Raw genomic sequence first — 27,411 nt, forward strand, 5'->3', positions numbered from 1 at the left:
CTCCAGCAGAAATTGATCTCTCTCTCCCCTGACTCTTTGTGGATTCTCTGAGTACACTATTTACTTTGATTCTGCAGGAGGCATGAGACATGGGTTTGATCCCTGAGTCTGGAAGATCCGCTGGAGGAGGGCATGACCTATTCCAGTATTCTTGTCTGTAGAATCCCATGGACAGAGGAGCCTGGTGGGCTACAGTCCGTGGAGTTAAAAAGAGACACACATGACTGAAGCGACTTAGAATGTTCGTACACACTGGAATACATATCAAACGTGTGCCTTGGGCACGTTATTTAACCTTTCTCAGTCTCAGTTTCCTCATTTAAAAATACAATTCATGGTACTGATTTAGCAGGATTGATAAGATGCTTAAATATATATATATATGACACCAAGCACAATCCTTGGCACATAGTCACTCACTAAATGGTAGCTGTAACAATTATTGGGCATCTCTGGTGGCTCAGAGAGTAAAGAATCTGCCTGCTTAGCAGAAGGCCCAGATTCGATCCCTGGGTCAGAAAGATTTCCTGGAGAAGAGTATGGCTACCCACTCCAGTATTCTTGACTGGAGAATTCCATGGATAAAGGAGCCTGCCGGGCTACAGTCCACGGGATCTCAAAGAGTCGAACACAACTGAGCAACTTATACTACTACTACTATAACAATTACTATTTCTTCTTATTGTTAATAAATAATAGCAATTAGACCAATAATTATTGAAATAGAAAATAATATGGATAATAATTGATAATATATTATTGGTGATAATATTTGTTGATTCTTTACTATTTTCTAGTAACTTCACATTTATTATCTCATATGTGGTGATTTTACAATCTGGTTGCTTCACGCATTTGTGTTTTATTTCCCAGCTAGAAGTTTAGGGCATAGGCTAGCTATGTCTCAAGGTTGGTTTTGGCTAGCTATGTCTCAAGGTTGTTTTTTTTTTTAATAATCCTCTAAGTGCCAAATTGGTGCATAGTTCATCACAAGTGCATTTGTTTGTTGCAAATGGTAAGATTATCTGTAGCTCTGAAATTTAGTGACTTGCATTATGTCAGAATATAAGCTGATCTGGAAATTCTGGAAAATTTAAAACTTGGGCTTAGCTATGTGAGCTTCTTAAATAGTGTGCTGATGAAAGGTCTGTGTGTGTAAGTAGCTTCAGTCGTGTCCAACTTTTTGTGACACTGTGGACTGTAGCTTCCAGGCTCCTCTGTCCATGAGTTTCTCCAGGCAAGAATACTGGAGTGGGCTGCCATGCCCTCCTCCAGGGGATTTTCCCAACCCAGGGATTGAGCCTTCATCTCATGTCTTCTGCATTGGCAGGTGAGTTCTTTACCACTAGCACCACCTGGGAAGTGCAATGAAAGGTCTGCCTTATATCTGTTTAACACTTCTGAACACCTTCTAGGTGCCATGCTCTGTTATAGGCAACTGGCAAAGGCTTCTAAGATAGGCAAAGAATGACATTCGTTTGTTTGTATTTCTGGGAGGTTTATAAAATCCATTTTTGCAGTTGCTTATTCCTTCGAAGAGACTGGCTCCTATTTTGGAATCTAAGCCACTTAGAGAATATACAAAACATACAGCATAATGAACAGTTAGGCTCTAGAGTCAGAATGCCTGGTTTGAATCCTAGCTCTGCTAATTCATTGCTCTGAGATTCTGGGCATGTTACTTATCCTCTATCAGCCTCTGTTGCTTTAACTGAAAATAATAATAGTCCTTATCTTTAAGGATTATTGTGGATATGAAATGAAGTAAGGCATGTAAAGTATTTAGCACTGGCACACTATCAGTACTGGAAGTAATACTTCCAGCTCTCATTAAACTACTAGTTCATATTACCCTACCAAGCATACTAAAACACTGGACAAGAAGAACCACCTGGAAACTCATTTTTGAACAGAGAGGAATGAACATATATATAAGTTCCATTACGGGTCAGGCTCTAGAATAGAAACTCTGCCTGTGTTATGTCAATCCTCACAACAACATGGTCAAATAGGAATAATCTTACAGATGAGGACTAGGATCTAGAGAGATGAAAATTTTTCCCCAAGTTTACAGTGTAGAAAGAGTGGAGCCAGGGTTAGTCCTTCTCTGAATCCTTCTCACATAATAAAAAAGGAGCCACCTGTGTTTCACTCATCCTGTCTCAGAGATTCTACATTGTCTTGTTTCTGTAGGGTAGCAGTACTCAAATTTGGTGTACATGGGAATTACCTGGGGTGCTTATAAAATCCCTCAATCCAGGGCCACAGCCTAAAAGATTCTCATTCAAGGATAGAGTCCAAGAACCAGCATTTTAGGAAACACTCTAAGTCATTCTGTTGCACATAGTTTCTGATCACATTCTAGAAATAGTGCCGTAAGGATTAAAACACCCAGTTTTGTTTTTAATTAATTTATTTATTTTAATTGGAGGCTAATTACTTTACAACATTGTAGTGGTTTTTGCCATGCATTGATATGAATCAGCCATGGGTGTACATGTGTCCCCCATCCTCAACCCCCCATCCACCTCCCTCCCATCCCCTCCCTCAGGGTTGTCCCAGTGCACTGGCTTTGAGTGCCCCGTTTCACGCATCGAACTTGGACTGATTATCTGTTTCACATATGGTAATATACATGTTTCAATGCTATTCTCTCAAATCATCCCACCCTCGCCTTCTCCCACAGAGTCCAAAAGTCTGTTCTTTATATCTGTGTCTCTTTTGCTGTCTCACATATAGCGTCATTGTCACCATCTTTCTAAATTCCATATATATGCGTTACTATACTGTATTAGTGTTTTTCTTTCTGACTTACTTCACTCTATATAATAAGGCTCCAGTTTCATCTATCTCATTAGAACTGATTCAAATGTGTTATTTTTAATAGCTGAGTAATATTCCATTGTGTACCACAGCTTTCTTATCCATTCGTCTGCTGATGGACATCTAGGTTGCTTCCACATCCTAGCTATTATAAACAGTGCTGCAATGAACACTGGGGTACACGTGTCTCTTTCAATTCTGGTTTCCTCGGTAAAACACCCAGTTTTAAGATCATGTAATTCAGATATATACATTAAAGACTGGTCCCGAAATCTTAAGGCATGTAATGATAATAAACATGTATTTTAGGTTTAACATATCAATTGCATATTTTGCGCTAATGTAAAAAAACTATTTGTTTTTGGCCGTGCTGGGTCTTTGTTGCTGCATACTCTCGGTTGCAGTGCCTGGGCTTCTCACTGCAGTGGCTTCTCTTGTCGCTGAGCACCGGCTCTAGGAGGCATGGGCTTCAGTAGTTGCTGTTCCCAGGCTTGAGCACAAGTTCAATAGTTGGGGCACAAGGGCTTCATTGCTCTGTGACGCGTGTGATCTTCCCAGACCAGGGATGGAACCCATGTCTCCTTCTTTGGAAGGCAGATTCTTTACCACTGAACCACCAGGGAAGCCCATATTTTGTATTCATTTTGTGTTCTCTACACAGAAACTGGTAAGTTGACTTTTTGTATAGGATGATTTTTTTTAACCTAACTATGTATGAGGCTCTTATTGGAATATCTTATTTACAGTAGCTGTTTATTAGTTTTTTTGTGTATTAGCAGTTATTTGTTTAGCCATTGTGTGTTAGCAGTTATTTGTTTAGCCATGATGACTCCCTGGTAGTTCAGTTGGTAAAGAATCTGCCTGCAATGCAGGAGACCAGGGTTCAATCCCTGGGTCGGGAAGATCCCCTGGAGAAGGAAATGGCAACCCACTCCAGTATTCTTGCCTGGAAAATCTCATGGACAGAGGAGCCTGGCAGGCTACAGTCCATGAGGTCTCAAGAGTCAGACACAACTTAGCAACTAACCGCATGATAATCTTAAAAGACTCATCAAGTGGAGAATGAATAAATGACAATAAATACCTTTTGGGGAAAAAGGGAAGACTCTGAGGGTGATATTTTATAAATGTTACTGAGATGTATCAGGCCTGGTTACTTAAATAGTTGTATAAGAAACTGTCAGGCATTTAACTGAGGCAATTCCTTTAAAATAAACCATATGGTCACATAGTACTATTAAAATATGTTGATACATCCTTGAGTATCACTCTGATTATGTCTCCTTGGGGAGTGGGGAACTCATTAGCATGAGTTCCATGTCAGTCCTTCCCTCTCTGTTCCCCAAATACTTTCCACACTCACTTGGCACAAAGGGGTGATCAAAATGTATGTAGCATGGCCAAGTTTCCAAATGAATGGTTCATCTAACCCCACTGAGAGAATACATGACATTAAGAAGTATGAAAAGACTGTTGCGCTTCTCTGAGTTTACTTTTCTGTCTGAGAGCTTCAAAAATGTAAATTTGGGGGGAAATGATGGTGGAGGGCTCTCTATACAAATTCTTAGCTCTTCATTTTACAGATGCTATTTCCCAGCCCAAGGGAAAAGCATCAACGCTGAGAAGTTGTTAAACTGGGAGCAGCAGGGTGCATACGTGTGTGTGTGTGTGCGCGTGAGTGCACGCATACACAGGGAGAGATAAACCTGTTTGCTTTCTGAACTAGTAAAGTAGTAAAACAGGTTGTTTAGGGTAAAGTCCCTTGAACTAGATAATTGATTTTAAATACATCTGCCTGTAATAACACCTTTCCTTACAAAATGCTTTGAAAAGTTCAAAGCATTTTTTTCTTTTATTATCATTTGAACTCTATAACCACCCTATGAAGTAGGGACTGCAGGTCTTATCATCCGCCACTACCATTTAAAAGATGGCTCAACTTGAGGCACAAGCATGTCCAGAAACTTGTTTGAGGTCACATAACCAGTTGGTTTCACAACTAGAACTAGAGCACTGGAATTCTGAAACTTAATCTTCTGTTCTCTTGGCAGAGAGTGTCTTGGCTACTGCTTGATCTACCCAGAGTTCATGCGGTGATTTGTGGCTACAATTTAATTGGAGAATACAAATCAGGCATGCCTAAAAAGCTCTACAGAAAGGAGATTGTTTCTCTTAGATCATGACTGTGTTAGAGAAAAAGGAGGTAGAGAATGGAGTCAGTTGTTTTAGACAATGCAAATTACAAACATACAAAAACACTTTGTAATCAGTTTCTGGATATTTTGGGGGGCCATTCATTTCATTAATTTGTGTATTCATTTTTTAAAGTATCTATTAAGTGCCTTTATATAAGAGACTATGCCAGTACTTTGGGGAAGATACAAAGAAATGCATCTAATTTTGAGGGGTTGCTTTGAATTATACAAATAACAGCCATTTTATTCATTGTCCATTAGCACCTGATAGACAAACTGCCTTCCTTGCAGAAGAGCAAGATAAAAAGAGATGAAGAAACTGGGCAATATTTGTGTTAATATTTACACACAGTACGAGCACTTGTTTGATATGTCTTTAGTTTATACTGCATGAACACAAAATGAGTGAAAGACTCTTTTGTTGTTGTGACAGGTTTTGCTCAGGCCCCAGTGTGGGTCTGTGAAACAGTGTGTATGTTCATACATGTTGTTTATTTGCTGTGTGTGAAGGCACTTCCCTGGTGGTTCAGATGGTAAAGAATCTGCCTGTAGTGTAAGAGACCCAGGTTTGATCCCTGGGTCAGGAAGCTCCTCTGGAGAATTCTTGACTGGAGAATTCCATGGACAGAGGATCCTCATGGGATACAGTCCATGGGGTCGTGTATGTGAAGAGTAGAGACTGAGTTAACTTCCCTGAGCCCCCATTTTGCTTCTCTGGGTTTCCATTTTTTCCACTTGTGAAATTACAGGGTTGGAGTCGGTGAGCTCTAAACTCTGTTCCAACTCTACCATCTGATGAGTTCTTTTTAACGATGTTCCAATTGCTATTAAACATATATTTTGTATTCCAGTCAGTCAGTATTTTTAGCAATATTGTAGGATTCTGCTGCAGGAAAATTGGTCATAATTGGGTACACAATCATAAGCCAGATAAAATTAAGTTTTTTCACTTTACAAAAACAATATGTGATTTGCAAAATAGTTTTGGAATAGTTGTAAATAATAAGCTCTGCTTATACATTTAAAATAAAGACATTTTTAATCCAAGTTTTCAGGAGAAGCAGAGTGTAGAGTGAAATACACATGCATCAAATAAAAATATAAATGTTTGTCATAAAAATCATAGTATTTTGGAATGCTAAAGGAAAATTCAATGCAACATCCTTATTTTAAAAAATAGGGGACGATTGAACAAAAAAGTTTACTTACCTGCTCAAGATCACTGGTAGTTAACAAAAGCTGTGTAAAAACATCAATTGCAGAATATTTTCCATATTTTTCTCTATTCATATTGTGGGACCACACCTCCTTATTTACCACTGAAGAAAAAAAATCTCAGATGTTCAGTGCTTAAATTAAGGAATATTATTTGAGATAAAAATTAAAGTTATAAAGCAGACTCATTTTCCTCCTGTGTGGACACACCACATTCTAATAGTGTAAATAGTAAATTTGGATGCATTTAAAGTAATCTGCCTATGAGTTCCTTAATTTTGCTGAACTTTGAATTGCCACTGAAATAGCATAATAGCAAGCTATTATTTTCTTAAATTAGTTTAGGTTTTTATTGTTTTTTTTTCTATAAATAATACTATAATTTTTACAAGTACAGATTGATCTGGCAATAGTATATTTTCTTTTTTTAATTGAAGTACAGTTGATTTACAATATTTTCTAATACTGATATTCACTGAAATAGCAGATATGCTTTTATTAGTGAGACTTGACTCTTGTTCCCAATTGTGTGTTTTATTATTCTTTTCGTGTTCTTGTATTAAATATGAAATAACCTCCCTTTGTAGAGTTATCAGTTTAAAGCGATGATTCGAAATTAATTATTAACACAAAGTACTAGTCAGTTTCAAGGCACATCACTTTATTTCTGCCATGGACCCCAGAGCTTGAAGTTAGCAGGGCTCTTTAAAACCAATGCTTCTAGCATTTCATTGACTCACACTAAATCGGTCCCTCGATCACCCAGTTAATTTTAACCTTGACCTCCCACAGCTGTACTGCCGTACTCAGTCCAAAAAACCTCCCTGCTTCCACCCTTTCAGCCTCTCATGAAGAAATAGTGGAGAGGAAAAACACTACCCATTCCTTTAAGAAAGATTCCGCCTCCTCTCTCATAAGCAAGCGCCTAATGGTAATTGTGGAGTCTCTACCAGAGTCACACACTTTACTACTCGGCGTTGGGAGAAGCTGCCGCTGCCGCGGGTCTGAGGCTGCAGTGGGTTTCTGTGCAGCACTGCAGAATCCACACCTAGAAGACACGCACGTCTACTGCCCTGGACACAAGAAAGCCTTGCATCCTAAGCGGGTAAGCAAATCTTTTATCCATTTTGTCCAGAAACTGTGGGAAATGGAGTGATCACGGGAAGGATTGCTCATCAGACATGCTTAAAATGGATTATGTTAATTTGTCTTCCTTTGGGGCTGGGGCTGGGGGGGGGTGCTCTAGATCTCTGACAGGCAAACGTCCTGTGCAGTGGAGACTATTGTCTGATATGTACCCCTAATACACTTTTGGGGGGCTATTCATAAACCGGCTAACCTTGATGCGTGCCAAGCTTTTTTTTCATTTTTTGCTTTCTAAATGCAAGAAAACATCTAGCCACTCCCAATATCTCTCTCAAATACTGCAGATATTTTAAAATGCCAAATAAAATGACAGGCCAAGCATTTTCTAAATATTTTCTCCCCAAAGCCAGGAAGCCTTCCCCACCATCCTTTAGGGGTATTTAAAAACCATGAGGCATGGTTAGATTTTGAGCATATGGGAGATGGTGGTAGACTAAAATTTCTATAGCTTTGGTCCAGTGGAGAGAGAAAGCGAGGATAAATGAATCACAGTTTGTGCCAAGACAAGATTCATTTTCCACACTTCATATGTGGGAAGAGGAAACTACATTTTAATTAGCACATTTTTAGGGAAGAAGGAGGGAATGAAGATGAGGGGGATGGCACGAAGTATTTGAGGGGGAAGAGAAGAGTCTGCAGAGGAGGAAGGAAATGAAGTGGACTGTCGCCAAAGCCTTGGAAACGAAGGGAGATAAGGGTGGGGAATGAAGTTTGCTGTTGTGTGTTAGGGTGGGGTTGACCCAAGAGACCGTGAATAACCATAATGTCGCTCAGAGGGTGAACTTGGGAGTGGATTTGTGCCCGTGCAGGACACGTATGCGGGAGGGGTGTGCAAGTCGTGGGTGGGATGTGCAAGTCGTGGGTGGGAGAGAAAGGTGTGCGTTGCTGGGAGGTCCATTTCTAGGGTAGGTCTTGTCTGGGCAGCAGGGGGTGGGTGGCCCAGTGTCACCTGTGGATAGATCCACCTCCCTGCAAAGTTTACCGGGCCCCAAGTTCATTTTCAAGGCTGGCAGTGCCTTGACTTTTCACCTCCAAGAGATGAGCTCTCGTAAGGTCTCAAGGCCAGGGGCCAAATTCGGGGTGAAGACCCTTGAGGCGTACAAGTGGAGCTGATAAGAGAGCCCCTGGCCCTCTGTGGAGATGAGTAGGGGGAAAGAGGCGCCCCCATAGGCAACTATGCTGAGAACATCCAGGCCCCTCCAGTGAGGGGTGTGCGGAGGTTGAACCTTAGCAGTGGCCTCCCGCTGAAGACCCAACAGCCAGTGTAGGCGGCCGAGGTCGACTCTGAAAGCTGCGACTCAACCTCAGGAGTGTGGCCGGCGGTGGGGGGAGGGGGGCGCCTTGCTCAGGTTTGGGCGGACTGCATTTCCAAGGCGCCCTTCCTATCCCTCGTAGTCGAGCTTCCGTCGGGGTCTTTTACTCCTCCGACCCTCCCGCAAGGCACGCAACGGATCGAAGCTGTAGAGCTGGAGGAGGACGCTGAAGAGATGCCAGACAGCTGCCCCGCACCAGGCCCTCCCAGAGGCCAGGCCTGTAGGGCCCCGCGGCCGCGGCTTTAGGGACTTGGTGCGGGCGGGAGAGGAGGGGGCCGTAGGGGGCGGTACCAAGCCTCTGGAGGGGCCCGAGGGGCCGCGTTGGGGGCGGGGCCTTGAGGAGGCGGGGTCAGGAACATCCTGTGATTCCGAGGGGCGGGGCCAGGACGCTCGGGGACCCGAGGGGTGGGACCAGGGGCGTTCGGGGGCCGCGAGGGGCGGGCTTGTGGGGGTGGAGCCAGAGGAGCCTGGGGGCCTACGGGCGGAGCCTTAGGGGCGGGGCCAGGGGACGCTCGAGGGGCTCTCTGCCAGTCCCGCCAGAGCGTGAGCCGCCTGCCGGTAACGGTCGCGGGGCGCGGGGCGGGAGGGGAAAGAGAGGGGTTTAAATTGTATTTTTAAAAACGGAGAGCGAGAGCTAGAAGCATCGCGACCCAGGTGTCGCCGCTTCCTGCCTCTCAGGGCTCGGCCCCAGGTCCCTCCCTCCGCACGCCCCCTCCCCTTCTGCCCTCCCCTCTGGAGCCGTGCGGCGCTTAAGAGGCGGCGGTGGAGGATCGCGCGGCCGCTGCAGTCCCGGCGGCCGCGGAGAAGGAGGGAGGGAAGCACAAAGCCGGCTGCGCGCTGCGAGGTAATCCTGAGGGGAGAGAAGGCGCGGCCTTTCCGCCGCTTCTCGCGGCGTGGACGGCAGGCGCCCGCGCGGGCTGGGCTGCGGGGACCCTTCCAAGGGGGTCGCGCGGGGGTTGGATTGCGGCGACTTGCAGGGCCGAGGGGACTTTCCTATTGGCTGCCCCTGCGGCCTCAGGTGAACCCTTCTCCCTCCGGGATTGGAACGGGAGCCTTGGGCGAGGAAGGTGGACCTGTAGGGGAGGATCTCCGGGCGCCGCGGGGTGGGCCCGAGTCTTTCGGGCGTCCTCTGATTTCTCCCAGAGGACGGGGAGTTCTAAAAACCAAGAACTGGCCGAAGCTTCGGGATCTGAGGGACCTTAAGCTCTGAAGGTGCGCTCCAGGAGGGTTGGGAGGTTCCCGCGCTTGGAAAAAGGTGGAGGTAAGGGAGGAAGTGTTGGTTTGTTTTCCTCGTTAAAAAAAAAAAAAACTTCTGTTACCAAGTTGAGAGTCTTCAACCAAACCTTTCTCCTGTAATCTGTGTCCCCATCCCCCCGACACACACCCCCCTCCCCACCCCTGCAAATGTATACATGTTAGGTTGTGCTTCCTGCCCGGGGTGACAGGCAAGAGTTGGCTGCAGGTCCGGTTAGCTGGTGTTTGGGGGCGTCCAGGCTGTTTGGAAGTATGCCATTATAGCTGAGGCAAGACCACAGAGACAGGTAGAATAAGCTAGGCCTCTAGTAAAATAGCAAGAATGGCCTCAGGTAAACTTTTTGTTGGAGAGATTTAATTGCAAGTAGGTGCCCATTTAAAATGGGAGCGTGAGTAAAACCACTAATTTCTTTGGCACATGTGCTGTTGTAATTGACCTGCTGGAGTGGTGTGGGGAGAAATGGAATTTAAATCAACCAAGAGGCTTTGAGTGGGGATTTATATGCAAGTTTGGTGAGGGAGTTGATAAGATTTGGGGGGTAGGAATCAGCTCCATTTGAAAGGTGCATGAACTTTTTATGTTATGACACTTTAGATTTAGTAGTATGAAATGGTTGCTTTTCTTGGAATGGAGTGCATCAGCACCATGCTGGGTACATCCTACTTTGGGCTTTGGAGGACTTCTAATTAGATTGTTAAAGGGAGTAAAATAAGAATACTTAATAATTTTTCATTTTTAAATAAGATGCTTGAGTATTTTGTAAAAAAAAAAAAGTAATTAAGATATAGGACCCATTCATTTATAGGGTTAAGTTACTTTTGGAGCATATGTATAAAGTTTGTATATCTAAAAGTCTCCATTGCATTGTAACTGCACTGTAACTCATTTTCCTCTGCTTAAATTAAGCAGATTACCTTTGCAGAGGGAAGACCAGGGGGGAAAAAAGGCCATTTTTGCTATATTTAAGTGTTCCTTTTTCCAAAGAGTTCAGTCTCTGCTCTTAAAACTCTAAGTGACTGAAAAATGTTGGCAACAGTTGCTTTTAAAGAAAAAAAATTGGTATGTCTACTTTGAATGTTAAACATAATTTGAGCTCTTGAGATAGTTGGTTATGAGGCATTCAGTAAGTTGCAGCTTTTTTACGTATATGTTATAAGCAAATGTTTGTTGGTAGACATATGACACAGGTGATCATAAGACATCTAGGAACTATTTTGCATGATAGAAAGATTGTATTTTCAGAATATGTTTTACATTCTGAAAATGAATAAGAAAATGATATTGCACACTTTGCTATTTCTAACCCCCTTTTCAATAATGTTACACCGGTATGAATGCAGGTTCTGCTCAGTGATGTTTAAAGTGTGGATGTGGTCTTTGTAAAACCAGAATGTCGTTTGAGATTAAGAGTACATAGCATCAGCCCACCTCCTACACACAATCCTGAAACCTAAATGCAGGATAGGGCCCAACCTCTGAGGTTGTGAGCCCTCCTGAAGTAGGTCTCTTGTGCCTGAGTGTTTTTGTTACACTTAAGCGTATGCAGGTTGTTAGCTATTTAATCTCTGCCATCTCAAAGAGGTTGGTTAGCAGTACTGGGCAGCACTTATGTATGTCATCAGAGTACAAGAAATTTTATTTCTATTCAAGAAAGAAATCATATAAAATCATAAAAACCCAACTCTGAACAAATTGGGTTTGTAAAATGTTGGGAATGATACTATCAGAACCATATGAGTTCTTATGTGTAAAGTGCTTAGAATATAGTCCTCAGTGTTTTATGTGTTTATCAGCATCACTATAAAGTTACTTTCTTTGAAGGTGGTTATATCATGCAACCCAGCAAGTGAAGACTCAGCAAATACTTGTAACAGCCAATATTATTTGCTCTACCTCTGTGCCAGGCACAGACTTTTATATGATTAATCCTCATAACAACCCAATGCCTAAACAGACATAAAGGTTCAAGTATTTTGTATAGCTCCTAGGTACAGACTGGCTGGTTCTGAACCCAGAGCCTGATTTGAAAGTGAGTCCACATAGCCAGTAACCCCTGCAGCTATGAAACTTGGGTAATACCTGCAAATGAATGAAGTGTCTTCACAGGGTCTCCCAAGACTGCAACTGTGCGTATGCCTTGTTTAGCAACACCCTCCTGTATTAGTATCACCAAGATGTGTTTAAATCTAAAGGGCGGTAACCAATCTGCATTAAGTAGAATCACCTTTTGACTTTGGAAGAGGATTCTCTTTTCACGTGACGTGTGTAGCTCGAATGCTAGAATGTGGGCTGTACTATGTTATCTTCTTAATTACTGAAGATTCAAGTCTTTTTTTGTTCTTTCAGCTTGCCAGATGTGTAGGGCCCCAGCTGGCCCAACAGGCTCTTTGTTAATTCTAGTTCTGCACTAAGTCAGTAGGCTTGATCTTCAGATTATCAACACTGCATCAACCTGAGGTGAATATTAACTTCAGTTTGTTCAAAATTCCACCTGAGTTACCTTTTACAATTAGCTATAAGTGGCTTTTACTTTGTCACTCCCATTCCTCAAGGACCTCTGTGTTGCTGCTTCACCAGTGTCGTTGATAGGTCAAGCTAGTTAATTATAACCTAAATTAGTAGCTGTCTGAAGTAATGTTTAGGATTACTATTGTAGAGATCAAATATATCCTTTGTTGGCAATTTAGTGAAAGATAATATTAGGGAGCAGTGTTTAAAAACAGCATCCGTTGAATTAAGAAAGCTCAAACTGTTGAAAACACAGGTTACTAATATGTTTCTCACACTAAATAAACACTCATTTTTCTGATATTAAAGTTCAGTGCTGTTTCAGATTCCTTTGGAAATATTAAACATGTAGAATTTGAATAGAAAACATTTAAAATGTTTAATCAAGAGTACTTTCTTTTAAACATAAACACCCTATTTGAAATTAATTGAGCAGTCATAGACTGTGGCTAGTCATTGAGATTCAAAATGGGTGCCCTAATACTTTATTTCATGTCTTCTGTTAATGCTTTATCATTTGATCTTGGGGTATGTGCCCCAGTATTTCTAGATGAGATTGTTATGAGGTATTTCAGGTCTTGCTAGTGACTAAATTCTTTTGGCCAAAAGCCAAGACAGTCTCAAATTTTTACTGCAGTGGGTTGTGTATATTAAGAATCCTCTCTAAATCATACAGGTTACCAGTGTTTCATTGACTATGGCTTGAAAGAAAAAGTTTGTTATCCCTTGTATATCCCTTATGTCTAATAAGTTAGATGAATTTGAATAGTTTTTTTTTCCTGTCAGTAGCTAGTTATGGACACACATGTGTAACCATGCTACTTAGAGGATGCTCTTCCTTTCAGGTTAATTACAAAATGATTCACCTGGCATTCATGTAGTGATTATTTGAATATCAACTGCATGCATAGAACAGCTTTAACTGAAATTAACTGAAAGTTTAAAGTGTTAGAGAAAAAGACATGTGTGAGTATTTTGTTTCATGTGTATTTTAACGTTGATCTCTTATATGTGGACTAATCACAAATCAAGCTCAAAAGTAAGTTAATTACACAATTGAAAACATACTTGAACGTTAAAGTACCATTTAACTTACTGTCAAGTCTTAGACGATAGCATAGATAATAAAAATCAGAGTCTTTTGTTTTCTTTAAATTATTTTCTTGTTGTGTATCTTTGAAAAGCTGCATTAATAGCAGCTTTCAGGTTTCTAGGACATGACTTACTACACTGAAGGAGCAATTTAAAAGAGTATCCTAGAAACCTTAAAGAATAAATGTGGCTTTCATAATTGTCTAGCATAACTTAAAAAGTAGTTGCATGATCACCAAAAAGTATAAAAATGGATGAAACTCATCCTTGATGTTTAAAGTCTTTTTGTTTTTGTAAATTTCCTTCTTAGGAAGATTGTATAGACTGGTTTTTAACTATGCCAGAGCTGAATTATTATTATAAAATATGTTTGCTAAGTCGCGTCAGTCGTGTCCAACTCTGTGTGACCCTATGAACTGCAGCCCGCCAGGCTCCTTTGTCCATGGGATTCTCCAGGCAAGAAGACTGGAGTGGGTTGCCATTTCCTTCTCCAATAAAATGTGTTTAGTCTTTGACATATAGTTATATCTTTATAATGAGGTGAGATCTGAGTTGATTTTACCTAATGTCAGGTTGATCTGTCTCACCACCGTACATACGTCACAATTACTTGTTTTAAAAGTTGGTTTTAGTTAAAGCTTAATTGGAAATGGTAAGACTCCCTGATATAAAATGAACTTTGAAACCTCTTGTTTTAAATTGCCTGAAACTGGACCTGAGGATATTGGTATATAGCAGTACATTAACTAGCATTTAAGACTGCTACTGACTCAAACAAGACTAGAGTTTGAAGATTGGGTTATGAAGCTCACTTTTTCTGCTATAGACATACTAACCTCCATAAGATTTAAAAACTTCTCACAACCAGCCAGCCAAGGGGTGAAACACTTTTTAAGAAACATAAGGGCAGTAATAACAACTTACATTCTTAAAACCAGTGTTTCAAGAAGCACACTGTCTATATTAATAAAACAATTTTCAAAATTTAATGCTCACAACGTTCATTAAGGGAAGTAATATGAAAACTTAACTCTAAGTAACATACATGGAATTCTTACTTTATTCTTTTTGCTAATTCTCATACCTCTTTGAATTTGTTCTTGTAATTTTTCACTCCCCCATCCCCCACCAAAGAAGGGCTTACTTAGGATGGAAGAGGAAGGGACGGTGCAGGTGTGAGTTCAAGAGCCTGTTTAATTCAGCTCCCAGGGCTATTGTTGGTTGCTTGCTAGGGGAGCTGGAATTTCAGCAATGTAGAAAGCAGTCAGGTTGGAGCAATGCTGAGTTTTATCAGTATCTTGGGGACTTAGTTGTGCCTTTAATTTGTCACCGTCAGCAATGTTTCTGTGAAGTTCTTCCACAATGGCTCAGCTCATCCTGAGTGAGAACAGCATTTCCTTTCTCTTTTCCGTACAATATTCTTGTCCTGTCATCTTTTGATCCACTGGAATGACTCCATGCCTTAGCAAAGAGATAGGCTTCCTCAGTATCCTCGTGGAGAAGGTAATTAGGCTTATTTGGTACATCTAAAGAAGTATATTTTGGGATCAAGGCCTCCCCGGGGATCCTTTTTTTAATCCTTCAGAAATTAGAGCCAGCAACTGTTAGCTGCATTGTTACCTCTAATCTCATTTGTCTTATTAGTACATAAGGAAAAGATTCTGTAAGGTCAGCCTTTTATTATCTGAGGAAGTGTTTGGGGAAGGGTGATGATGGTCAGAGCTTAAGTGGAGTTCTGAATGGGCTTAGGTGCATAGGGTAAAAGTGGACAGAGGAAAGAGATGGTTACTGAAATTGATATGTTTTTCCCATATCTTATCCCCACTCTCAGTGCTTTTGTTTTTTCCTTTTTAAAATCTGAAAACCGTGTTCCTTTTACTGTGCCTTTCTCCTTTGACTTTTTTTTTTGCCAGGACTGAGTTTTAGCTCAACTAGAAAAGGTGGAATTTTTAAGGTGATTGCTGAAAAGTTTGGCTTTCACCTGGAGGTTGCACTAAAAAGAATTTCCTGCTATTTCTGTCCATAACTGTATGCTTTTTAATTTAAAAAAGTCTCTGAAACAGAAGTGTGGGAAACCTTACTTATCATTAATAACTGAGAACTATTATGTATTAAAGTAAAAGACAGATTAATGAATCAGGAATATGTATTTGGTTTTTTGGAAAACTAGATGTACAGTAATTTTGTGTTAGGATGTTTGATTCTTTTTAAGTGGGTATCAAAAATTATATGAATTTTTTCAACCAAAAATGTTGAAAGTAATATGAAAGTAATACATCTTTCATTAGTCTTAGTGAATGTTGACAATGACAGAATCATAGTTTTCCAAACACTGTGCTCTCTTGAATACCTTAATGAGATTTGATAGACAAGATTTGATCAGTAGCCACTGAAAGGCCGTTACCTCTGTATTAGGGAAGGAACATTTTATACCTGAATAAAAAAGTATAGAAAAGGCTCTGAGAAGCCGATTACTTGGTAATCACTTGTTAGGTGATTTTATTAATATTGTATTGGATGTTTTATAATCTGAATTTCCCTGGGCTCTTTAAAAGTGTCTGGTTGGACCATCAACTTTTGATAAATGAGTTTCTGGAGGGGTTGTGACGGCCAGTTAGGAGCTTTGAAGAGAGAATCTCTGCTTTGTATCACACCTGAATGTCACAGAACATGCTTCTTGGCGCTTGTGTAGTTTGGGCTCAAAGGGAAGAGTGCCATCTACTGAAGGAATGGCCAGCATCAAGTTGAGCAACCCCAAGTTTTTGTTGCAGAACTTGCAACTGGCTCCTGGAGAAACCAGACTCAGCTTCATCAAAGAATTTGACAGGATCTTAACACCAAGCGGAATTGTTGCTTGTTAATTTTAATTATGCTTGCCAGCAGGAGGCCTGAACACATGATGAACTAATTCACTGCCTGTTGAAATGCATGGGGAAAGAAGAAACTTGAAAAAGTTGCTGAGATGTCATCTTAAAAAATAGTCTAGCAATGGTTAAATCATTGTTAAATTTAAAATGGTAAAGAATTGTTTTAGTGAGGCATGTTTCATTAGTGGCACTGATTATTGATGGCTCCTGCAGACAATAATGCTGTTGTTTAAAATTTGGGCTTCAAATGTTCAGTCATTTGTTTAACTGGAGGTAAGGGTTTTAGAAGTATTTGAATAATTTGGTTAGTTTTTCTCTCTTGCCTTTCTCTGTCTCTGGTTCTAAGGCGGAGCCCTGCTTGAGTGAACTCAGTGTTTCGAAGTGGATTTTGTTGCTGTTTTAACTTTACTCAAGTGGCCTCCTGTTTTGTTTTTTGTCATGTGTTCCCTCGCTTCCAGAAACTGCTTATGTTCATAAGGTAGTAGAACCAGGTATAGGTCAGGGGTGGAGGTTTATGATACCTGGGACAGACCTGTCAGAGCCAGACAAGAGGGAATTGAAAGGAAGCTTTGAAATTGTTATGATAAGAAGGATATCTTTGTTATGTATCTATTATATATAATTACTTAATCAGTAACCACTTTTCTCAGCCCTTAAAACCTGCCAAGGATCCTGTTAAGCACTTTACATAAATTATCTGAAGTTTAGTTAAGTAACTTGCCCAAGATCATACAGTTAATAAGTGACAGAGCCAAGACTTGAGCCCAGGGCTAATTCCTTTAAACGCTCTGCTCACCTGCTATTTATTTAAGCTCATTCTTTTTGGTAACTGCACAAAAGACTAGAACTGACATTACAATGGTATTTCTACCTTTGCTGGAAAATATTGGTGGTTTTTGCTTGTTTGTTTGAAGAAGGTGGTAAAATGGGTAAATAGGATTGAGATTTCAGTAGAATCAGGAAATACATGAGAGATGGACTTTCAAATATTTGGCTTGTCTATAATGTTCATTTTTTTGTTCCTTTTGCTATAATATTAAAACCACAAGAAGTTCGTTATTGAAGCATTGAAGTGAATTGTTTCACGTTGCTAAAAACCTGGCTGCTTCTTGGAAAGAAAGATTGAGTTAATGAAGGATTTTGTGTTCGATTTGGGAGAGGGAGTGGGATGGGGATAGGTAGGGATTTGTTAGTTTTTCTGTATTTTCAGTTCAGTCACTCAGTTGTGTCCAACTCTTTACGACCCCATGGACTGCAGTATGCCAGGCTTCCCTGTCCATCACCTACTCCTGGAGCTTGCTCAAACTCATGTCCATTGAGTCAGCGATGCCATCCAACCATCTCATCCTGTCGTACCCTTCTCCTGCCTTCAGTCTTTCCCAGCATCAGTCTTTTCAAATGAGTCAGTTCTTTGCATCACGTGGCCAAAGTATTGGAGTTTCAGCTTCACCATCAGTCCTTCTGTGTTTTGCTCACTCCTAAATAGTTTTAGGTTGTAGTACTTTTTGATATGGCAATAGTATTGCATGTCCACAGCACAATGAAGTTCAGTCATGTGCAGTTTGAGGTCCTGGGGTAACCTCAACTTCTTGTGCACATCAGGTAAGCTCTGTAGACCAGCTAAGTACCATCTTACATACCATTGTGTAGTTAGACTTTTGAATGCATGTATTCTCTGTTAAAAGATATTTAACACCTGACTAATATTGAGTATGTTTTCGGTATACAAAATATATTTTAACTTTAAAATATGTTTTGACCTTAAAAGGCATCCTTATTACTTTAAAAGCATGGGAATCATTATTTTGGTATAATACAAAGCTTCTAAAATTACAGTTCAGTGATGGTTGTGCTGTGTATTCTAAAACCCAATTGCTCCTTTAGAATTTCTAACTCTTTCCCTTCATATGTAGAAAGATTACGCTTTATTGTCTGGAAAATCCCCTTAGGAATATCAATTGTGTAACTCTTTGAGATTCTGACTCTTTATCCAGTCAAGCATAAAAAAAAAGCCAGCAACAACTAAGATGACTGCACAAAAGATGTTACTTGCCAGTGTGTGATGAATGCTACAAGTACAGATAACAAATGCTATAGGTCATCTGATCAAGAAAAGAGCACCAATGGATAGAACAGTCAGAAAAAGGTCCCCAGGAAAGAAGAATAAGGGTGGTCCTTAGTTTCACTAGATGCAGACCATGGAAAGGGTTTTGGTAAGAAATTTTTGACCATGAAAAGAGTAATCCTTTGGGACTTCCCTGGTGGTCCAATGGCTAAGACTCCATGCTCCTAAAGCAGGGAGCCTAGGTTTGATCCCTGGTCAGGGAACTGGATCCCACATGCCATAACTAAGATCCTGCGTGCGGCAACTAAGACCCGGTGCAGCCAAATAAATAAATATTTTAAAAAATAGTAATCCTTTTTCCTGTAGCACGCTGGAGATAGTTTATAATCATGGTTCACAATCTCATCTCACTGTAAGGCACTTGAAGGCTATCACATACTCTATCAGAAACAGTGCCAAGGACACACTGCCGAGGAAGTGTGTTAGAATATTGCAGGGCAAGGAGGAGAGGGTGGCAGGCGTGGTGAAAATCAGGTGCCTTTTAAAAATTGTTCCCTCTGGACCTCATGTGAAAAATGAAAATGATTGATTCATAGAAACATCTTTATACTGCTCTTTGAAGCCAGTAATGCTTAGGAAAGTTGGTACTTGCAAAAAGACTTTAGAAGTCCTTATCATTCCCAACACTGGACAATGAAAGCCTCCTTTGGGGAGAAGGTGTATATTTTTCTTAAATCTAAATTCTTCCATCATTTAGTTTGTTTGCTGAATACTGGAGTATAGTTTTCTGATGGCTCTGTTGTAACTTTTGAATCTAACATGTGGATAGATGGAGTTGTTGATATTATGAGATATAATAATTTTGACTTAATTTTTTACTATCTTGTTTTGGATACTAGAGAATTTGTTCCAATTGTCTGAATTCTCTTAGATTTGGTAACATTTATCACTTATTATTTGAAAAATACTTAGTATAATTAACTATTCAAGTTATTTTGGGCAAGTCACTGTTTCTTTTTCACTGTAGTTTTTTAAATAAAATATGTGAGGGGTTGAGATCATTTTAAGATCCGTTTTGGTTTGAAGAGGCTGTGATTGTAGTTCTTAGAAAGGTGAGTTTACCAATTAGTGGTTTTAGTTGAAAGGTGGCTAAGAAACATATGATTGTACTGGGTGAAGATCCTGGGACTAGGTCTGATAGAAGGCTAAGACAACCCCTTGTCTCTTTGTGTATGTGGTAGCTGAGAAAAGGACATCATCATTCTAGGAATTTATCCATTCTCAGAGTTTCTTTCAGTTCTTCAGAAGCTAAGGGCCCTTATCAATGGACAGTGGATAGATCCTCTTTGAAAACAATGAAATAGGCAAGGATAGTAACTTTTCCTAAAGCCAACTAGGCTTTAGGAAACATTGAACTTTTGTTTTAACTAGAAACATTGCCACCCCCCCCCTTTTTTTTTAAGAAATGTACTTTCCTTTCCCATCACAACTTTATTATGTTTTGGTATATTAGTTCCTCATAAATATTTCTTTGACCTCTCTTTAGCTTTTCTGAGCACCTTTATGCTTCCTTTTGCTTGTTCGTTTATGCATTCAACAAATATTTATTGAGCACTTACTATGTGCTAGACCCTCTTCTAAGTGCTGGGAATACAGCAGTGAGCAAAACAGATAAACTCTCTTGTCCTAAAGGAGTTTATATTCTTGGGGGTAAAGAAAAATAAATAAGTAAAGTATATATTGTGTTGATATAAATATTTTGGAGAAATATAGAAGGGGAAAGGGAGATAAAGGAAGTGTTTGGGGGCAGTGACAAATTTAAGTGACCAGGTGAAGTCCTTACTAAGAAGCTGACATGTATACAAAGACCTAAAGAAGGTAAGGGAGTGGATACAATCAGTACTCTGTCTGTGGGTTCTGCAACTGCAAATTAAATCAACCATGGACCAAAAATATTTGGGAAAAACAATTCCAGAAAGGTCCAAAAAACAAAACTTGAATTTGCTGTTTGTCAGGGCTTCCCTCCCTGGTGGCACAGATGGTACAGAATCTCAGATGGCAATGCAGGAGACCTGGGTTCAATCCCTGCCTTGGGAAAATCCCCTGGAGAAGGAAATGGCAACCCATTCCAGTCTTATTGCCTGAAGAATCCCATGGACAGAGGAGCCTTGTTCAGGGGGTTGCAAAGAGTCAGACAGGACTGAGTGAGTAACAACTTTCACTTTCAGAGCCTATTTACATAGAATTTACATAGTATTTATAACTATTTACATAGCATTGACATTTAATTAGGTATTATAAGTAATCTAGAGATGATTTAAAGTGTATAGGAGGATGTGCTGGGCTATATGCAAACATTAGGCCATTTTATATAAAGGACTTGAGTATCCACAGATTTTGGTATCACCAGGATCCTGGAACAAATCCCCCTTGAGTACCAAGAGCACTGTGGATGATACCAAGGGGAAGGTCATGGCAGGCAGAGGGAATGCCAGGCAAACACCTTGAGGCCCAAGGGTGTCTGGTATGGATGAAACAAAATGGGGGATGGATGTTGGGAAGTCACTGATAACTGTTAGAAGTGGGACATAATCTGACATATATTTTACAAGGATTATTTTGGTTGTGTTTTGACAGTTGATCATAGTGGTACGATAATGTTGGTAAGAAATTGCTCTGGTAGAGGTGGTGAGATTTGAGTGGATTCTGAATATACTATTTAGACAATAGAACCAATAGGGTTTGCTGACTGGGATGTGGAGTATACGTGAGAGAAAGAAGTCAAACTTGACACCAGGGTTTGGGATGTAGGCAGAAGTTTGCAGGAGGAATAATTTTGGCCAGGAGGAATAATTTGGGGGAGTAGAAAAGAGTAGAAATTTAGTTAGAGACATAGGAAGTTTGAAATGTCTGAGAGATGTTGGAGTAGAAGAGTCTGTGAATGGAGATCAGTGCATAGTTATTGACTGACTGTATAAAATTAGGAGTTATTTTCCTCTTTTATTTAAAATATTTGGATATTTAATCCCTTTGATGACTAGACTTTGCTGTAGTAAGGGTTTGATGTGTTGTTATACATCTTTATTCTTTGAAGGGGTTTAATCGGTTGAGCTATTTCAAATCCTGAAAGATGATGCTGTGAAAGTGCTGCACTCAATATGCCAGCAAATTTGGAAAACTCAGCAGTGGCCACAGGACTGGAAAAGGTCAGTTTTCATTCCAATCCCAAAGAAAGGCAATGCCAAAGAATTCTCAAACTACCACATAAATTGCACTCATCTCACACGCTAGTAAAGTAGTGCTCAAAATTGTCCAAGCCAGGCTTCAGCAGTATGTGAACCGTGAACTTCCTGATGTTCAAGCTGGTTTTAGAAAAGGCAGAAGAACCAGAGATCAAATTGCCAACATCTGGTGGATCATGGAAAAAGCAAGAGAGTTCCAGAAAAACATCTATTTCTGCTTTATTGACTATGCCAAAGCCTTTGACTGTGTGGATCACAATAAACTGTGGACAATTCTGAAAGAGATGGGAATACCAGACCACCTGACCTGCCTCTTGAGAAACCTTTATGCAGGTCAGGAAGCTACAGTTAGAACTGGACATGGAAAAACAGACTGGTTCCAAATCGGGAAAAGAATACGTCAGGGCTGCATATTGTCACCCTGCTTATTTAACTTATATGCAGAGTACATCATGAGACACGCTGGACTGGAAGAAACACAAGCTGGAATCAAGATTGCCGGGAGAAATATCAAGAACCTCAGATATGCAGATGACAGTGAAGAGGAACTAAAAAGCCTCTTGATGAAAGTGAAAGAGGAGAGTGAAAAAGTTGGCTTAAAGCTTAACATTCAGAAAAAGAAGATCATGGCATCTGGTCCCATCACTTCATGGGAAATAGATGGAGAAGCAGTGGAAACAGTGTCAGACTTTATTTTGGGGGGCTCCAAAATCACTGCAGATGGTGACTGCAGCCATGAAATTAAAAGACGCTTACTCCTTGGAAGGAAAGTTTTGACCAACCTAGGTAGCATATTGAAAAGCAGAGACATTACTTTGCCAACTAAGGTCCGTCTAGTTAAGGCTATGGTTTTTTCAGTGGTCATGTATGGATGTGAGAGTTGGACTGTGAAGAAAGCCGAGCACTGAAGAATTGATGCTTCTGAACTGTGTTGTTGGAGAAGACTCTTGAGAGTCCCTTGGTCTGCAAGGAGATCCAACCAGTCCATTCTAAAGGAGATCAGTCCTGATTATTCATTGGAAGGACTGAAACTCCAGTACTTTGGCCACCTCATGCGAAGAGTTGACTCATTGGAAATGACCCTGATGCTGGGAGGGATTGGGGGCAGGAGAAAAAGGGGACGACAGAGGATGAGATGGCTGGATAGCATCACCCATTTGATGGACATGAGTTTGAGTAAACTCCGGGAGTTGGTGATGGACAGGGAAGCCTGGCGTGCTGTGATTCATGGGGTCGCAAAGAGTCAGACACGACTGAGCGACTGAACTGAACTGAATCTGTCTTGTAAAACCTTGGCTTTGCTCTAAGGACCCTGAATCCCAAAGGAAATCTTTTCCTCCAGGATAGAACAATTTACTTATAAACAAAATGAGAAAATAAAAACTGTTGTTACCGCCCTTAAAAACATGTATGTGAATGTAAAATGAACAGTTTATTCCTCCAAAAGTTCATATGGTTTAATGGTTAAAAATAGTAACATATAGGTTCCATTATATCCCAGCGGTTCTCTTCCTACATTATATACTTAATTGAAAACACATGTTCCCACAAAAACTTGTACACTGATGTTCATGGCAGCGTTAACTCATAATAGCCAAGAAGCGGAAACAGCCTAAATATCTGTCAGCTGATTAATGGCTAGATAAACATGGTACATCCACACAAAGGAATATTATTTGGTCATAAAAGGGAATGAAATCTGTTTACTACATAGGTGAACCTTGAAAACGTTATGCTAAGTGAAAGAATCCAGACACAAAAATGCCACATATTGTATGGTTCCATTTGGTGTGAAATGCGCAAAATAGGCATATCCATGGTGACTGAAAGCAAATTGATTAGTGGTTGCCAGGAGATGAGAATAAGGGAAATAGCGAGTATTTGCTTAATGGGTACTGGGTTTCCCTTTGGGGTGATGAAAAAGTTCTAGATCAGAGTGTTGATGATTGCACAACATTATGAATATGCTAAAAACCACTGAATCGTGCAGTTTGAAAAATAGTGAATTTTATGGTGTGTGAGGGGCTTCCCAGGTGGCTCAGTAGTAAAAAATTCCCTGGCTAATGCAGGAGACTCCAGAGACCCAGGTTCGATCCCTGGGTCGGGAAGATCCCCTGGAGGAGAAAATGGCAACCTACTCCAGTATTTTTGCCTGGAGAATTCCATGGGCAGAGGAGCCTGGCAGGCTACGTCCATGAGATTGCAAAGAGTTGGACACAACTTACAGACTGCACAACGACAACAGCAGATTGTCCCTTTTGCAGTAATAATTTATATTATGTTGTGTGAAATATCTCTATTTTTGAAGAAAGATACCAGGAAACAAGTGCGCATTCATATGTACACAAGAATAACTGAAAAAGACTTACATAGATCTTAACTTCCAAAATCAAACTAGTTTCCCCAGTTGATGAAGCAGGAATTATCATGCTAAACTTGGTTTAGCTTGGTTTGCTTAAAGAGGCAGAGTGAAAATACTTAGATCATTGAGGTGGAAATCAGGAAGCAGTTTGTGATCCTGTCTTTGGCAAGTCATGGATGAATCTAAATGTTTTTAAATGCCCAGTTTCATGGAGATGACCTAGATAAGCAAAAGAAGGCTCTGTAATAATCAGTTTTGTGGGCTTCAGAAAGCAGGAACTCATTTATAAATAACTTTATTAGGTCTTAAGTCAGTAAGATGGCTTATTTTTTTCTCCATACCTATAATTGAAAGTATGGCAAACTCAATTCCCAGTAATTTTTTTAGCCAACCCAAGATATTTACCTTCTTAAAATTATTATTACCATCAAAGAGTTGCCTGTTGAGGAAGTACATGAAAGGATTGTCTTCTTTAACTTTCATGTACCACCCACCCTAATGTTTTTTTTAAATTAAGATATAATTCACATACCATAAAATTCACCCCCTAATTTATTAGCAACATACATATACACATATATATTTTCATGACCTTTCCTGGTGGCTCAGCGGTAAAGAATCTGCCTGCCAATGCAGAAGACTAAGGTTTGATTCCTGGGTTGGGATCTCCCTGGAGCAGGAAATGGCAACTCATTCCACTGTTCTTGCCCGGGAAATCCCATGGACAGAGGAGCCTGGCAGACTACAACCATGTCTCAAGAGTCACACACGAATGACTTAGTTCTAAACAAAAGCAACAATATATGTATTCATATATTCCTCTATTAGAATAATATTTTTGGTGGCTTACGTTTTCAGCATCTTAAGGAAAGCATACGTGAACCAGACAAGAGCTATAGTGGGGAAAATAGATTCTTATGTAACTGACTCCAACACCTGCCTGAGAGCAGTGCTATCGCAACATTTATTGGAAGTGCAGATGGGCACAGAAAAGGGAAATGTTTATCCCAATGGAGAGCAACAATTCACAGAGGAGATGACATTTGAGTTGAGCTTTAGAAGATCTCTTAAATGTTGAAGACGAGAGTAAATTACTGACTGAAATAATAGGCTATGCCATGGGCATGTGGGTCTGTGGATGGATGTGGTGGAAGAGAAAACAGGAAAGATAAGATGGAGAGCATTAGGTCATGAAGGCCTTGGGTGCTATTTTAAGAAATTAAGGTTTTATTCTGTGGCACTTATTTTAGCTAATGAGAGGCATAATCAGATGTGTCTGAGATTTGGTGTTGTGAAGAATGGGGTGATAGAATGTTGGCAGAGAGACAAGTTAAAAGGCATTTAGAGACAAGCAAATGAACTAAGGCAGTGGCTTTGAAATAGAAAGGGAGGAATGGGACATTTTGGACACAGAAATCCATACAACTTGCTGACCTATAAGGATGTTGAGGGAACATTTGATCACCAGGTGTAGAAATTTAAATGTTGTATTTTACTCCATTTCTGATACTCTGATTTATGACAGAGGGAAAATACACTTGTTAAGCTAGAATTTAGGTAGATTCAGCAAGGCTTGAATGTATCTTGTCCTTACTATACATAAAAGACTTTGGAAATGTGACTGTTTCATAATCTTCTTTAATTTTCAGTGCATGTCAGTGATTAGTTAATTTCCCAGTCTTTGGCGATGTTTTCATTTGTGCATTTGGAAATGGTTGAATAATCATCATTTTGGCAAAAGAATAGTATTTTTGTTTCCAAATGAAACTGCCTTCCTATGCTGTGCTTTTGTGTTTCATTTTATACTTCTGTGTAGTGGAATAATAAAAAAGAAAGAACTGAAAGTGGCATTGGGCATTGCAATATCAAGTACTGTATGCTGTCATTACAGGAAGTCATTGTGCCATCTTGAATTTCCCCCTTATTTCATTTAGTGGTTTATCTTGTAACTTATAAAATAACACATGGTAAACACCTGTAAGAAACAATTAGAAATGTCAAAAGCAGCTTGCAAAATCATTTGTTTTTTTTCTGTGTAAATGTAGTGGCAAATCCAACCCAGGAAGACTTTTTTTTGCATTTTTGCTTAGTGAAACAAGATTTGGCTCCTCTGATGTTTTTCATCGCTTATTTACAGGCACAACTGACCATTCTTGTTTGTAGCTCCCTTTAATAAAAGATGTGCAAAGAGCGTGTTATATTAGGACACAGTGATTTTATAAATGGGTAGAAGAAAATACCAAATTTGACAGAACTGACTACTGAATTAGTGTAATGTATAACTTGCTTTCGTGCTTAAAAATTCTAAGTGTTAAATGTTTAAAATAACGTATTCAAAAGCAACTCAATAAAATTAAAAATACTTTATGGACATACAATACAATAAAAGTTTAAAAATCAGAAATATAAAGGCACTTGCAGTGATTTTTCTTTTTTTAAAGCAAGAAAGATTTTGTTAACTTGATTTCTAAGGTAAACTTATTACTGTTTGAGTCACATTTTTATAAAATCAACTTCATTTTAAAATATTTGAAATTAACTTTTGAGTATGAAATATGAGATCATGAAGCAAGATCCAAAAGGCGCAAAAGAGTATACAGTGAAAAGTAAGTTGTCACCCCATCCCTGAACTACTCTACTCTCTCTCTTTCTTGTGTATTATTCTAGAGATATTTTTCACTGTTTATTTTAAAATTTCTGAATCAAGACTTTGCCTACCTACACCTGGTAGATAAATTGCTGTATAAGATTGCTGCATAAAATACAATTTTAGGCTCAAAACAATCTGAGGAAATAGCCAGCCCTATTCTTTTCCTTGGTGTGTTTTCTAGATTCATTGTCTCTTAATTAAAGAGTGTGCTTTCCTAGCTTCCCCTCCCCTTCAGACAAAGCTATGGAAAGTGGTAGGTGGTCATTGTAATCATCTTTCACTCATATTTTACCCTAGGCAATGACAGGTAACTTTTATGAAATGATACATGCAAGCAAAGCAAATTCCAACTGAGAAGTGCTCCCATGGAAAACATCCTCAAGTAGGGAGGGGAAAAAATGGTCAGCCTTTCCCATGTATGTATCTGCCCTGTTAGGCCAGCTGGACTGGACTGCTTCTAAAGCTTGACTTTTAATTTTTTAGTACTTGGCAGTATTTTGTTGATTCTGCCTTTGGCTACCCACCAAGTCATAAGATTTTCCTCCCAAGCCTTGGGATTACCTGACTCAAAACTTTTCGATACTAGACTTGGTTTCTTTTATTCTTTGGACGGTATTTAATAGAACATCATTCCTATGCAGATACTGTAAGTAATAGTCTCATATTTGTGTATACGTG

The 27,411-nt window shown here is 39.9% G+C and overlaps 1 protein-coding gene across 8 annotated transcripts in view; it reads left to right on the top strand.

Moving 5' to 3' along the window:
* Positions 1 to 7,071: 7,071 nt before the first annotated feature.
* ADD3 (adducin 3) overlaps positions 7,072 to 27,411 on the top strand; it is a 129,083-nt gene continuing 108,743 nt past the window's right edge. For 2 of the 8 annotated variants that reach the window (XM_040254400.1, XM_040254403.1), the window contains exon 1: positions 7,075 to 7,338. The gene's annotated coding sequence lies outside the window, so the exon portion shown is untranslated. Of the gene's footprint in view, positions 7,339 to 9,192; positions 9,537 to 27,411 lie in introns of those variants that run through there. The other 6 variants (XM_040254402.1, XM_040254408.1, XM_040254399.1 and 3 more) reach the window with 4 other exon arrangements.

Source organism: Oryx dammah, unplaced genomic scaffold, assembly GCF_014754425.2.
Source record: "Oryx dammah isolate SB20612 unplaced genomic scaffold, SCBI_Odam_1.1 HiC_scaffold_14, whole genome shotgun sequence".
Classification (NCBI taxonomy): domain Eukaryota; kingdom Metazoa; phylum Chordata; class Mammalia; order Artiodactyla; family Bovidae; genus Oryx; species Oryx dammah.